Here is a 13614-nt window from a genome sequence, read left to right on the forward strand (position 1 = left end):
TTTGTAACATGCTAATTACCATACACCAGTCTCTAAGCGCAGGACTTGGATTTAAACCTCGTTTCTCTGAGGTGTCTTGTTTCCAAGACAAGCACATTGCCCCTGAGATATCCTCAGGGTACCTAGATGGATAACTGATCTTTAAAAGTCATGTAGAGGAAAAGGTTCAGGCTGCCTACTTTCAACTCTATCTTCTAAATAAAATAAAACCTTTTTTTTTTTTGTCAACAAATAAATCCCGAGCACTTGTACAGAGATTTGTCATTGGCCACATTGATGAGGGTATGCTCTTCTCATGGGGTTATTAACTACTGACCTACAACACTCTCTCTCCTCCTGTGCTGAACTGACCTGTCCATTCACAGAAGAAGCCTTCACTAACTTTAACACTGCTCTTTACGCTCCCTTTCCCCTGACTACCCTCTTACTACACTCACTCCTAAATCCTCCCCTCCACGGCCCTGTATTACACCTCTCATCCGCACTCTGAAAACAACATTGTGAAAAAAGCTGCGCATTTGGCAAAGGTCAAAACCTCTGATCTCCAACTCTATCTCACTGCTCTTCAAAACTATTCCTCTACTCTTTATTCTGCCAAATGCGACTTCTCTCTGTCTCTCTCTCTCTCTCTCTCTCTCTCTCTCTCTGTCTCTCACTCTCTTTCTCATTTTGTCTCAATCCCCACAATCGAGGAGCCTCCAAAAAAATCTCCCAACTCGCTTCTCTCACCTCCATCTCATACTCTTTTTGCAAATGATCTTGCTCTCTACTTTGCCTCTAAAATTTCTATCATTCACAATACACTTGCTAACCTTCTATCCCTCCGTCCGCACTCTTTTTTTCTACCAATCCTGCCCTTCACTCCCACAACTATGTCTTCTATTGCCCCCACCAACCCTGATCAGAGTATAGACCTAGTCCTCAAAGCTTATTCATACTGTGCTCCCACTGTTCACACACATTGTGAACCACATTGCTCCCAGTGTTGCTCCACATCTTACTTCCCTCTTCAACTCCTCTCTTGACAATGACACTTTTCCCTCATCCCATACAACATCTACTGTTAACCCTTTCCTTAAGAAACCTAGTTGAGATCTTAACTGCACTGCCAGCATTCAACCTGACACATATTCCCCATGTCTGCCTATATTAGCCATGCTTAAAACGGCATGTGGCATGAGTCACAGACCAGACCTTTTTGCTAAATGCACAGTCTGATTAAAACACTTTCATATTCAGTGAAATGCAGGCTGTGAGATTTGCGTTTGCATGTTGCAATATTGACGTACAGTACAATAAGTTATTTTCTAATAGCCCGTGCTGCACGCCAACAGCGTTGATGCGGGTGCCTCACACTTTTATTGTGTAAACTATGCTGCTCACTGCTATGTAGGATTCTTTCAGGGGTGAGCATTAATGTTCTATTAAACATAAAACAAACAGATAACAGCTCTGCAGGAAAACTACAACAAATCCCTGTCCAAATTGTAATTTTTTGTCCGCAGAAACTTTTATTGGAAAAATGCCTAGTGCTGATTGACAAAAGCCGTCCTTGTCTAATATTTACAAATGAAAGGTGCTGTCTGATGAATACTTTGATTGGAAAAATGCTTAGTGGTGAATGATGCTTGTGTCCTTGATAGTTTTGTTTAAAACAATTTTCAGTGCTGGATGAATTTTGGTGGAATAGGGCTGGCCTAAAAAAGGTATAAATAGAGTAAGCTCAGCCCCTGCACACAGCTGTTCGGGGCAGCGGAGCAGGACGACCAGGAAGCAGATTCCTGGAAGGAGAGGAAGAGCAGTTAGGTTTTCCAGATGGAAGGAGCCAGCAATTCTTTTTTAGCTGCTTGGGGATTGAATTTTGCTTTTTCCCCAAAACACACTTCAGCTCACAGCCTAAAAGCTGGTATAAGTAAGTCCAATGGACATTAAACCCTTTGAGAAACATCTTATCCTATTTTTGAAACTTTGTAATGCAAAGAACATGGGGCAGAAATAGGTGGCTTTTGATATTTTTCAATTTTTCTATTGTTCTTGAATTTGGCAAAATCCCAGGCACTGAGTCTGCTCCAGCCCTTCTTCAACTCCCTACCTTCTACAGTTAGGGAGTATGAAGAAGTCTTTATCCTTTATTTGATATCACACTTTGAAAGGTATTGAGGTATTGATTGAGGCAGATACCTCTATGAGATTGCCTATCATGATTTGATGAGGCAGCTGCTGGATTGCCTAGCATGATTTGTGAGGTTGCCTATCACAACCTGGTGAGAGGTAGTTGGATTTTAAGGTGACTCTGATTTCTTGGAGAAGGATGATCAGTCTTAGTCTTGATATGAAGTAGAGGCAGTGACAACGGTTCAGCTTTTCCATGAATTATTTATTGCATTTTTAAGTGTGTTGTGCATAGTGATGATAATAATGGCAATGTTACTTCATTACAAATATTTCATAATAAAAATTAAAAAAACAATACATCAGAGTTTAGAAGCATTCATTGAGTGTTTATTACTAAGTGGTAAGTATTTCAACATGAACTTAAGGAGTGGGGCATCTATCTAAATACACTGTGTATTAATGTGTCAAAGATGGTACATGCCTTTTAATACACCTTTTAATACACATATAATGGGTTACTGTAAGGTGTGAGCAGTGGACTATCAATAACAATATATGTGACATTGGTGAACCTCTCCTGTTTTGGGAATTGAGAGCAGCTGCCTACTGCAGGGGTTGTTGACTGCTCTGTTTACTGTTGCACAGTGATGGGTACAGGCTTTTCCTTACTGCTACTACTACCACTGCCCCTACTTGGGGGGGTCATGGAAACTCCCCTTGGGATGATGGAAGGCTCTGGGGATAGGGGTGATACAAATCAAGTAAGCACTGTCCCTCTTCTACCACACTATTCCAAAAGCCTAGAGCGAGTAGTATTAATTTGACTCCCTGACTTCCTTGACACTCAAAATGTCTGGCGCCCTCTTCAATCTGGCTTCCGATATCTGCATTCTACCGAGACAGCTTGCCTCAATGTCAGCAACTTTATCTCTTCTGCTCAGAATGCTAACCTTTCATCTATTCCTATTCTTCTCAACCTCTCCGCTGCCTTCAATACAGGTGACCATGGGCCTCATTACACGGATGGCGCTAAGGGATTACCGGCACCAGTAAGGGCACCGGTGCCGGTAATCCCTTAGCGCCATACTACGAGGTCTCTCAGCGGGTCCCATCCTAAACGTGTGGCCAGATCACACGTTAAGGAAGGGACCCGCTGAGGGACTTCAGGGCAAATAACGGTACCGCTAATAGCGGTACCGTAATTTGCTCCTTCCCCATTCCCATTGAGCCCTATGGGGGCTCAAATGGGAATGGGGAAGGGCCCTGGTGAATGGGGAATTACCGCCCCGCCAACCTTGGAATGGGGCGGTAATTCCCCCATTCACCAAGGCGGAATCGGTGAAATACCGGCGGCAACCATGGCGCTAATAGCACCATGGTTACCGCCATCCGTGTAATGAGGCCCCATGAGTTCCCAGAGGGCCTGCACTTGATCCACTTCTCTACACTCTCTATACTTCAGCTCTTGGTGCCCAGATCTCCTCTTACGGCTTCTCCTATCAATTATTAGGTGTTGACACTCTGATTTTCTTCTCCTTTCACTCTGTATCTGACGAGCTGTTGTCAAGAATGTCAAATTGTGTCTAGCCCACCAAACAGTGGATGGCCTCTCACTCACTCATGCTCAATTACAATAAGACTGAAGTTCTCTACTTCCAAGCCAGACATGCTATCTCTTCTACTTCTCCTCTTCTTCTCATCTCACTTGGACTACCTTCTTTATTCTGCTTCTGCTCGTAACTTTGGTGTCATCTTTGACCCATCGCACAATCTATTGCTCTTCATCTCCAAATCTGCTACTGCAGCCAGACTCAAACTCCTCAATATCAGAAACATCCATCATCTTCTTCCTTTCAATAATGCTAATCAGCTAATCTACTCCTTGGTCCTTTCTATGCATTACTACTGTGCCAGTCTCCTCTATGGCATTCACAGCTATGCTTTTTTACCTGTAGACAAAGTCATCATCTTCGATGTCTGCACACTTTTCAACCTTTCTCGCTTTCCTTCCACCTCCTCTGCGCGTCAGCATATTGTCTGGCTATCTTTGAAACAAATGGCTAAGTATAAACTTCTTCTCATCATCTTCAGAATCTGTCCATGGACCTGCCCTAGCCTACCCTTTTGCTCATCTCGCTCCCTGCTCTCCTCCTCGCTCGTTGAGATCATCCTCGGCTCACCTCCTTGCCACCACCTGAGTCCCATGTCCTCTCTCTTGTTCTCTCTCTCTCTCTCTCTCTCTCTCTCTCTCTCTCTCTCTCTCGCTCTCTCTCTCTCTCTTTCTCTCTCTCTCCCCCCGCTCCCTGACTCTGGAATGGTCTTCCTCTCCCTGTACTTACTACTCCAACTCTACCACTATTTAAAACCAACCTCAAAGCAGCTCTCCTTCTTTCTGAAGAACCTTTTTCCTAGCACTCTATGCTACTGCATCACCCTGTTTTACATGCCCCCTACACTTCATGGACAACACTGCAGCACTTTTCCATCACCCATCCTTAATTCAGCACTTTCTCCACCATCCCGTTTCTGTGTCATTCTGTCCTGTCCTCGTCCCTGGTTTATGTTTCCACCTTCCCCTGCAACATCGGGCCTTCAAGTCACATTCCGTCACCCCATTGTAAAGGAACAATGTCCTCCGCTCTGTTTACAATGGTAAATTCTGTTTGCGTTTTTAGGCCAAAAATGTATTACTTTTCCTAAGATTTGTATGAATAAATACATAATGAATAACCTAAATATTACTTCTGCAGACTGTGTTTCATGCTGCAGCAAAGCTAGTGGTAAGGGAGCAAAGGTTGAGTCATGTATCCCCTGTATTAGCTTCACTGCATTTGCTCCCATTGGAATCACATGTTTTCTTATATAGATGTCTGGTTGGGAAAAACCCTGTATTTTGCTTCGGATCGCTATTGACATGTGTGAGACTGCAAATTTTAATATTTTAAGACTGCAAATTTTAATATTTTAAGACTGCAATTTCATAAGCTAAATGGGAATAGCGTGTTACCAAGCGTTCTCCTACTATGCTCGTAATCTATGCAACTCACTGACAGTAGCTCTCCGCCATTGTCCATCCCCTCTATCTTCCAGGTAGGAACTGAAAACCTCCCTGTCCTGTTCTGTCATGTTTAATTCAGGTGAAGTTATTAGACCCACTGAATGAATATTACATAACATGTCTAGTGGAATGTTTGTCTTATTTAGTGTTTTGTGATGTAAATACACATTTAAGATAGAGATATATTTTATTCAGTGAAAAAACTTTGTTAAAGGGACGTTATGGTTAAGTTGTGCTACTAAAAACCTATGAAATTCAGTGAAAAAACTTTGTTAAAGGGACGTTATGGTTCCAAGTAGAACCGAAAAACCCCTGAAATGAGCCAGTTATGGTAAGCTAAGCAACCATAACTCGCGCCACCACTGTGCACTGCTAAGACTAACACCAGCGACATCAGAGATGACATCACAAATGTCATTGATGACATCACTGATGACATCACATGTGCATTTACTTTTCATGAAATGTCTATACAAGTGATTCTTATTATAATGTTGAGAAAAAAGTGTCAAAGACTATTGGAATAAATAGCAAGAGCTAATTAGTGCATTAAGCGATGCATTGATATAAATAGCATTATATTATGAAGTTCTATCCAGTATACTAAGCTACTCATGCGGAAACATAGGCATTATGTGCAGCATACATGATGAAGGTATAATATTCATAATGTTGATATGTTGAATAATGAAATGATAACTGTTTTCTTATTAGAGTTTTGTGTACTGTGAAATACGTAACAAGTAGCTAATAAAACCCACGTCCAATATAATTGCATTATTACAGACAAAACACAAAGACACAATAACACATACAAATATGGGTATATACAGGGAAAGTGAAGTAAGCAAAAAAGCAGTAGTAGCAGAAATAATTCATAACCTAACTGATTATCTTTATGCAAATAAATGATTGCTCTATTTCAAAGCTGCTATTTAGCCTATGTACATGTATTACATGATGTGACTGGACCCTAAGGAAAGTAGTGTGAGTACAATGTATACAAATATTAGCATTTACAGGGAGAATACAGTGATAGAAAAACAACAGAACTATCAGAAAGTGCTGATAACTCTACAGATTATCTTCATGCACAGAAAGAATTGCTGTTTTTCAAGCTTGTGCCTTCCCATATGTATATGTTTCATATGATATGACTGGACCCTAAGGGAATTACTGTAAGAACATAATTGAAGGATAAATCTACAAATATAGTACATTTACAATTTTTAGTTCATGACTGTTACTGAAGAAAACCATGTGGCCTACATATGCCAGTAAAGGAAAAAAGAGGGGGACAGACATGTGATGTCATCAGTGATGTCATCAATGACATGTGTGATGTCATCTTTTATGTCGTGGGTGTTAGTCTTAGCAGTGCACAGTGGTGGCGCAAGTTGCTTAGCTTACCATAACTGGCAAATTTCAGGGGTTTTTCGGGTTTACTTGGAGCTATAACGTCCCATTTAACAAAGTATTTTCACTGAATTTCATAGGTTTTTAGTAGCGCAACTTAACCATAACGTCCCTTTAACAACGTTTTTTCACTGAATTTCATAGGTTTTTAGTAGCGCAACTTAACCATAACGTCCCTTTAACACATTTTTTTCACTGGATTTCATAGGTTTTTAGTAGCGCAACTTAACAATAATAACTCTGACTTTATGAACATGTAATATGGAACATACTGATCCCCCTCTACTGAATTTGATGTCCGCAAACTCTTTTAATGTCCGCGGACATCTTTGGACAACAGCACCACTACCCAAAAAGTCTGGGGGGGTATGTTTAATTGTTATATCATAACATATGAACATTTTACAAATTCACAAACCAGGACACATACACATTATATGTAGTAATAAAATAGAAGTGTAACCCATATATATGTAACACACTAACCATTCATTAAATACAATATTTTCTAAAATGGAATATACCAAAAGAAGAAAGATCGGCTTCCAACATGATTACCTCACAGAAACTCCACAACTAAGTGTAACAGCAGATCTACAGACCACTCAGAACACACCTTACCTGAAATAGTAAGTGTACTGCATTTTACTCATATATTTGTACCCTTTCTGTATTAGATACAAAAAAGAATGATATTATGTGTTTTTTTCTAACAGAAATGTCTAGTACTCTGGAGTGGCTAGAGGATCATTTCCCACCTGAAGAAATGTCAGAAGATAGTGAATCTAATGCTAGACACTTTACTATATAAACCAATTAATTAATATTATTTTATATACATTTAACATATATACATATGTTTTGGTACAGACCATACAAAAACTGAAAATACTAATGAAAAAGCTGTGTTGGATAAGACTCTTCAGCACATAGAAGAAAAAATGGACCTACTCTTGGCAAATTTTAATAATTTAAAACACTTTGCGGAGGATCACTTCAAACAAACCACTACATACCATTGTTCCACATGTACCTGTCCCCCTCACCATATCCCAGTCAATTATCCCCAAACCCTCTCCAAGAACCAAAACGTTTTGTTGAGACTTGCATCCCTTCTTCACCTCATATAAATCTTATTGAAACCCCTAATTCTCCTGTTTTTGTTTCAGTTTCTGCCTCACCTTCTCTGTCATAAATTTAACATACATGTAAAATAAAGTAAAATTATTATATTGTGTACTAATTTATTTCTTGTTTTTAAAAAAATAAGCAATTCAGGTGTCCGCTGACATTGCGGGTGTCCGGAATGTCCGTAAAGAAATGAAAATTGAGGTGTCCTCAGAACACTATACTTGTCCATACTGTTCACTAGCAAGTTGAAACTGATCTAAGAACACATGCAGTGACCTGAAATGTTCGTCAATGGACAAAATGTGGGTGTCCTGGCGACGCTGTCCGTATTGTTCGCTGGCAAGTTGAAATTATTCTAAGAAAAAAGGCTATGTCCTAAAATGTTCATAAAGAAACATAATGGGAGTGTCCTTAGGACACTCTGCCTGTCCATATTGTTCGCAGGCAAGTTGAAACTGTTCTAAGAACACTCGCGGTGTCCTGAAATGTTCGTCAATGGACGAAATGTGGGTGTCCTAACGACGCTGTCCGTATTGTTCGCTGGCAAGATGAAAGTGTTTTTAGAACATATTATGTGTCCTGGGATGTTCGTAAATAAACAAAATGGGGGTGTCCTGAGGACGCTATGCCTGTCCGTATTGTTCGCAAGCAAGTTGAAATTGTTCTAAGAACACAGGCTGTGTCCTAATATGTTCGTAAATAAACAAAATGGGTGTATCCTGAGGACGCTATGCCTGTCCGTATTGTTCGCAGGCAAGTTGAAACTGTTCTAAGAACACACGCGGTGTCCTGAAATGTTCGTTAATGGACGAAATGTGGGTGTCCTAACGATGCTGTCCGTATTGTTCGCTGGCAATATGAAAGTGTTCTTAGAACATATTATGTGTCCTGGGATGTTCGTAAATAATCAAGATGGGGGTGTCCTGAGGACGCTATGCCTGTCCATATAGTTCGCAAGCAAGTTGAAATTGTTCTAAGAACACGGGCTGTGTCCTAAAATGTTTGTAAAGAAACAAAAAGGACGTGTTCTTAGGATGCTTTGCCTGTCCGTATTGTTTGCAGGCAAGTTGAAACTGTTCTAAGAACACACGCGGTATCCTGAAATGTTCATCAATGTGCGAAATGTGGGTGTCCTGACAACGCTGTCCGTATTGTTCGCTGGCAAGATGATAGTGTTCTTAGAACATATTATGTGTCCTGGGATGTTCGTAAATAAACAAAATGGGGGTGTCCTGAGGACGCTATGCCTGTCTGTATTGTTCGTAAGCAAGTTGCAATTGTTCTAAGAACACAGGCTGTGTCCTAAAATGTTCGTAAAGAAACAAAATGGGAGTGTCCTGAGGACGCTCTGTCTGTCCATATTGTTCGCAGGCAAGTTGAAACTGTTCTAAGAACACAGGCTGTGTCCTAAAATGTTTGTAAAGAATCAAAATGGGAGTGTCCTGAGGATGCAATGCCTGTCCGTATTGTTCGCAGGCAAGTTGAAACTGTTCTAAGAACACAGTTCGTGTCCTAAAATGTTCGTAAAGAAACAAATGGGAGTGTCCTGAGGACGCTATGCCTGTCCGTATTGTTCGCAGGCAAGTTGAAACTGTTCTAAGAACACAGGCTGTGTCCTAAAATGTTCGTAAAGAAACAAAATGGGGGTGTCCTGAGGACCCTGTGCCTGTCCGTATTGTTCACAGGCAAGTTGAAACTGTTCTAAGAACACACGCGGTGACCTGAAATGTTCGTCAATGGACGAAATGTGGGTGTCCTGAGGACGCTGTCCGTATTGTTCGCTGGCAAGATGAAAATTAGATGCAATTAGAACATATTAGGTGTCCTGGGATGTTCGTAAATAAACAAAATGGGGGTGTCGTGAGGACACTATGCCTGTCTGTACTGTTCGTAGACAGGTTGAAACTGTTCTAAGAACACATCAAGTGTCCTGGAATGTTCGTAAATAAACAAAATGGGGGTGTCTTGAGGATGCTATGCCTGTCCGTATTGTTCGCAGACAAGTTGAAACTGTTCTAAGAACAAACGCCTGTCCGTAACTGTTCCTTTCACTTGTGACACACTTTTAATCACTCCAGGACCCGAACAGTGTCCGTAGAACACCAACACGCATGCGCAGAATAGTTTCAGTGAATTTGGTGTCCTGCGGACACCCGCTCCCTTCGCTGACATGTTCGCGAAGCTATCATGTGACCGCGCCCACAATCAGCGTATGTTCTGATTGAAAACACTGTTTGTGTCCCCGAACAATTTAAAACTACTTTTTCAAGTAATCTACAATATTTTCCAAAAAGAACTCACCATAGAACAAGTCCCACATAGTAATCCTGAGTTTCTACATACTTTTTGTGACTTTTTGAACCCTTTTTTCTGTTTGATCTGTCCGCCGACAGCGCGCATGTCCGCGAACCGCGCACAAGCACCCCTATAAAAGACCACGCCTTAGAGCTCATTCTCATTATGTTTCTGGCTATCCTAGAGAGCAAAGCAAATTTTGCTGCCAATTTGCAGATTTCCATCGCAAACTTGATGGCATCCGTGGCTCCACTACTGCCACCTGGTGCTGCATCTGCCTCAGCACCACCCTACCCCCTCCACCACCACCAGCTCACCAAGGGCCTGAAGAGGGGAACAGGAGGGAGGATGCACAGGAGGAAGAAGAGGATGATGAGAATGAGGTAGTGGAAGTCCCTACTACCAGCACTCGGCGTGAGTCTTGGGTGTGGCGGTTATTTACCATTCGTGGTAATGGTCCTAAGGCGCGTGCGAACCAAGTCACCTGCAATGAGTGCAAAATGGTACTCAGTCACGGGAGGCATGGTTCATACAGCTTTGGGACAACTACCATGAAACGACACCTACAGTCATTCCACTCGGAGGCTGTTCACAAAGTTGTACCTTGCGAGGAACGTAGCAGGTTGACTTCCTCTACTTCATCCTCTGTTTCCGATCCTGTCACCACAAGTAACACTCCTGCGGGACAGCGTACTCCTCAAGCTGCCTCACAGGCCATATGCAATGCTGATGACCCTTACCTTTTGAGGGTCACAGTTGTGTGTATGTACTGCGTCGCAGTACTGTGCAGGGGGGAGAGACTTCGTAGTGCTTTTGAGGCTATTGTTTCAGAGCACGAGAAGGTCTGCTCACTACCCAAGTGAAACCCAGTCTACATCTTCCTCTCTCAGCTCACCCTTTCTTATCCCTGTGGTTGGTGTCCCCCCTTACCCTCCTTTCCCCTCCTCTCCTAGTATGTGTTGTATAAAAAAAACCAAAAAATTTAAAACAACAAAAATAAAAAAATGGCTCTTTTCAGAGCCGCCTTTTACAGTTAAAAAATAGAAGTGAAAATAAATGAAGCAGGACCCTGTGTATTGTTTAGAAGTCCACGGACAGTCTGCGGACATCTAAAATTTTGGGGTGCTACCTTATCATAACCATTGCAATTTTATCTGGGAGGAAGTGCTGGCTCTGAAAAGAGCCTTTTGGTGGTGTTTATTTGTGTTTGAAAAATTTGAAATGCTCAACACCTACTATAAAATGGATGCTGTAATTCCAAAAAAGGTTGCAATGCATTTTGTACATTTCTCAAAAAAATCTGATTGCCAGCATAAGTAAGATGGACTCCATCTCTGCGAAAAATGTATGTACTACGAAACATAATATTTTCATTGTGAAAAGAGGACATGCCAAAATCTCTTAGAAAAGCACAAACAGCCTTATTGACATTGCGCCTTGCTTTCTCCATTTGTGGACCAAATGAAGAAGAATGAAGCCACATTTGTCTCTGCGCAATCCGTGAAAAAATTACTTAAGAATTTGGAAACATGTCCATGACCTTCTCAAGTCCTTCTTTCATTGCAAATTGCAAAGGAATTACAGACACATGTCCTAAACTGTTCCCTGCTCAATGAATTGCAATTATGTCTGGATGTTGCTCTGTCTCCAAAGTAGCACAGAGAGGTAGCAAGTCCAACCACTTCATTCCACGTACTCCATGCCAGTGCACTTCCACATGTGGGAATCCAAGATCTACAGCTACTCCACAGCTTTCTGCATGCACCTTCAACCAATGTATCCACGAGTCTCCCAAAATCCAAACAATCTGTTTTTTGAAACACAGCCATAGCTATCTGTTCTTCTCTCAGCAAAAAGAGTATCTGAGAAACTCTCTCCTGGCACAACACACCCACTAAACTTTCCTGACCAATCCCTTTCTCTGCTCATTCTTATTTGCATGGTTCCCCAACCCAAAAATCCCCGGATGTAACACCCGATGTCCGCGGACTACCGCCATGATTGCGGACATAGCGTAACATGAACAGTCCTTCTACCATTTCCTTTTCACTTTCTGTGCCATTCCCTCATTGGATATAGCTAAAAAGTCACATGGACATCCACCAATCACATCCAAGACCTCTACATCTAACTGCATCATCATAGATCTGCACTTTAAATGTACTGTTAATCTCTCTGAGTACAAGTGTCATATCATTGGAAAGCACCATCTACCAGAAATACTGTACAAGTCTACAAGATTTCTACTTGCAGCTGCATGCATATCCATATGCATGAACACAAACTACAAGTATGCATATTTTCTATATAGTACATGTACAATTTTTATAGATTCATATAAACAGATTAACCGACTTAGCTTGTATAATCTATAAAATGAATTTACTGTCATTTTTTCCATCTCCTAAAATCAACTGTCACTTCCAAACTATCTGCTATTTAATTTTTTTTTACACACACATTTTCAAAGCATGTTGAACTAACATATTTAAAGTACAATATGAAGAGTTAACATACTCAAACAAAATTGCATGTACACAGTATGTTAAAAAATCAAACAACAATACTTGTACAAAAATATAAACATGTATTTACTTATATTTATATACTGTGCAAGCAGCCCATGGCATTAAGGCGCTGTTACTTACAAGAGCTTAGTTACAGAAATAATGGTATTCAGTGGTTCATTGTGATTTCCACAAGGCATACGAGTTATTGGTACAGTTAGTCATTACAATACAGTTTATGCATTAAGAACATATGATATGTATTCAACTGGTGCAACGCATCTTATGTGAGTTTTCATGATTTTGAGGAAGGCGCTGAGGATCAATGTCAATTAAAAAAATCAATGTTTAAATTAAAAACAATGCTATATACAAACAAAATTCCTTATTTGTTTCCTTTACAATTGCAGTGAAGACCATTCCCCTGAAAAGAAGCAGCCGAATTTGAAGTACGAAGAACAACTAAGAAGAAACCTGCTCATTTCAGAAAAAAAGTAAGTTGAATACCACCATATTATTTGTAGACTGTAAGGTTAATTCATGCTATTTCTGTGTCTACAAATAGAGATTGTGCACCATTCTGTCTACAAATCCCCATTTCCTAAACAGAGATTTACAGGCAGAATGACACACAATTTCTTAGTTTTCGACACACAAATAACCCAACCCCTAAAATTTTGATATTATAGAACAAACAACTGTTTTAATTGTATACCATTAGATTTACTATTTCTACTTCTCCACACCACAAGCTTACTTTCAACTATCATGTGAACCCCAGTTTAGTAGCACATACATTCAAAAATAGCCATCCCAACTAGTTGTAGTTGCCCAATGCACAATCACACACCATTACATGCATCTTTATTATCTTACTCACACACTCATGCAAACAGCACACATACATTAAGAACACCCCAACCCATACCATCTTTATTTTTTTCAACAGACCCTAAAGAATGCCTACCAAAAATCAAGTCCGTAGAAAGCAACGCAGAAACAGAGCAAATGAAAATAGAAGTGTACAAAACAAGCCTCCATCTCTAGCAGAATTTGTAAAAAAAAGTTAAAACAAAACAGCTAATACAGTCA

This window comes from Ambystoma mexicanum, chromosome 1q (assembly GCF_040938575.1).
Source record: "Ambystoma mexicanum isolate Mex_15411 chromosome 1q, UKY_AmexF1_1, whole genome shotgun sequence".
Lineage (NCBI taxonomy): Eukaryota > Metazoa > Chordata > Amphibia > Caudata > Ambystomatidae > Ambystoma > Ambystoma mexicanum.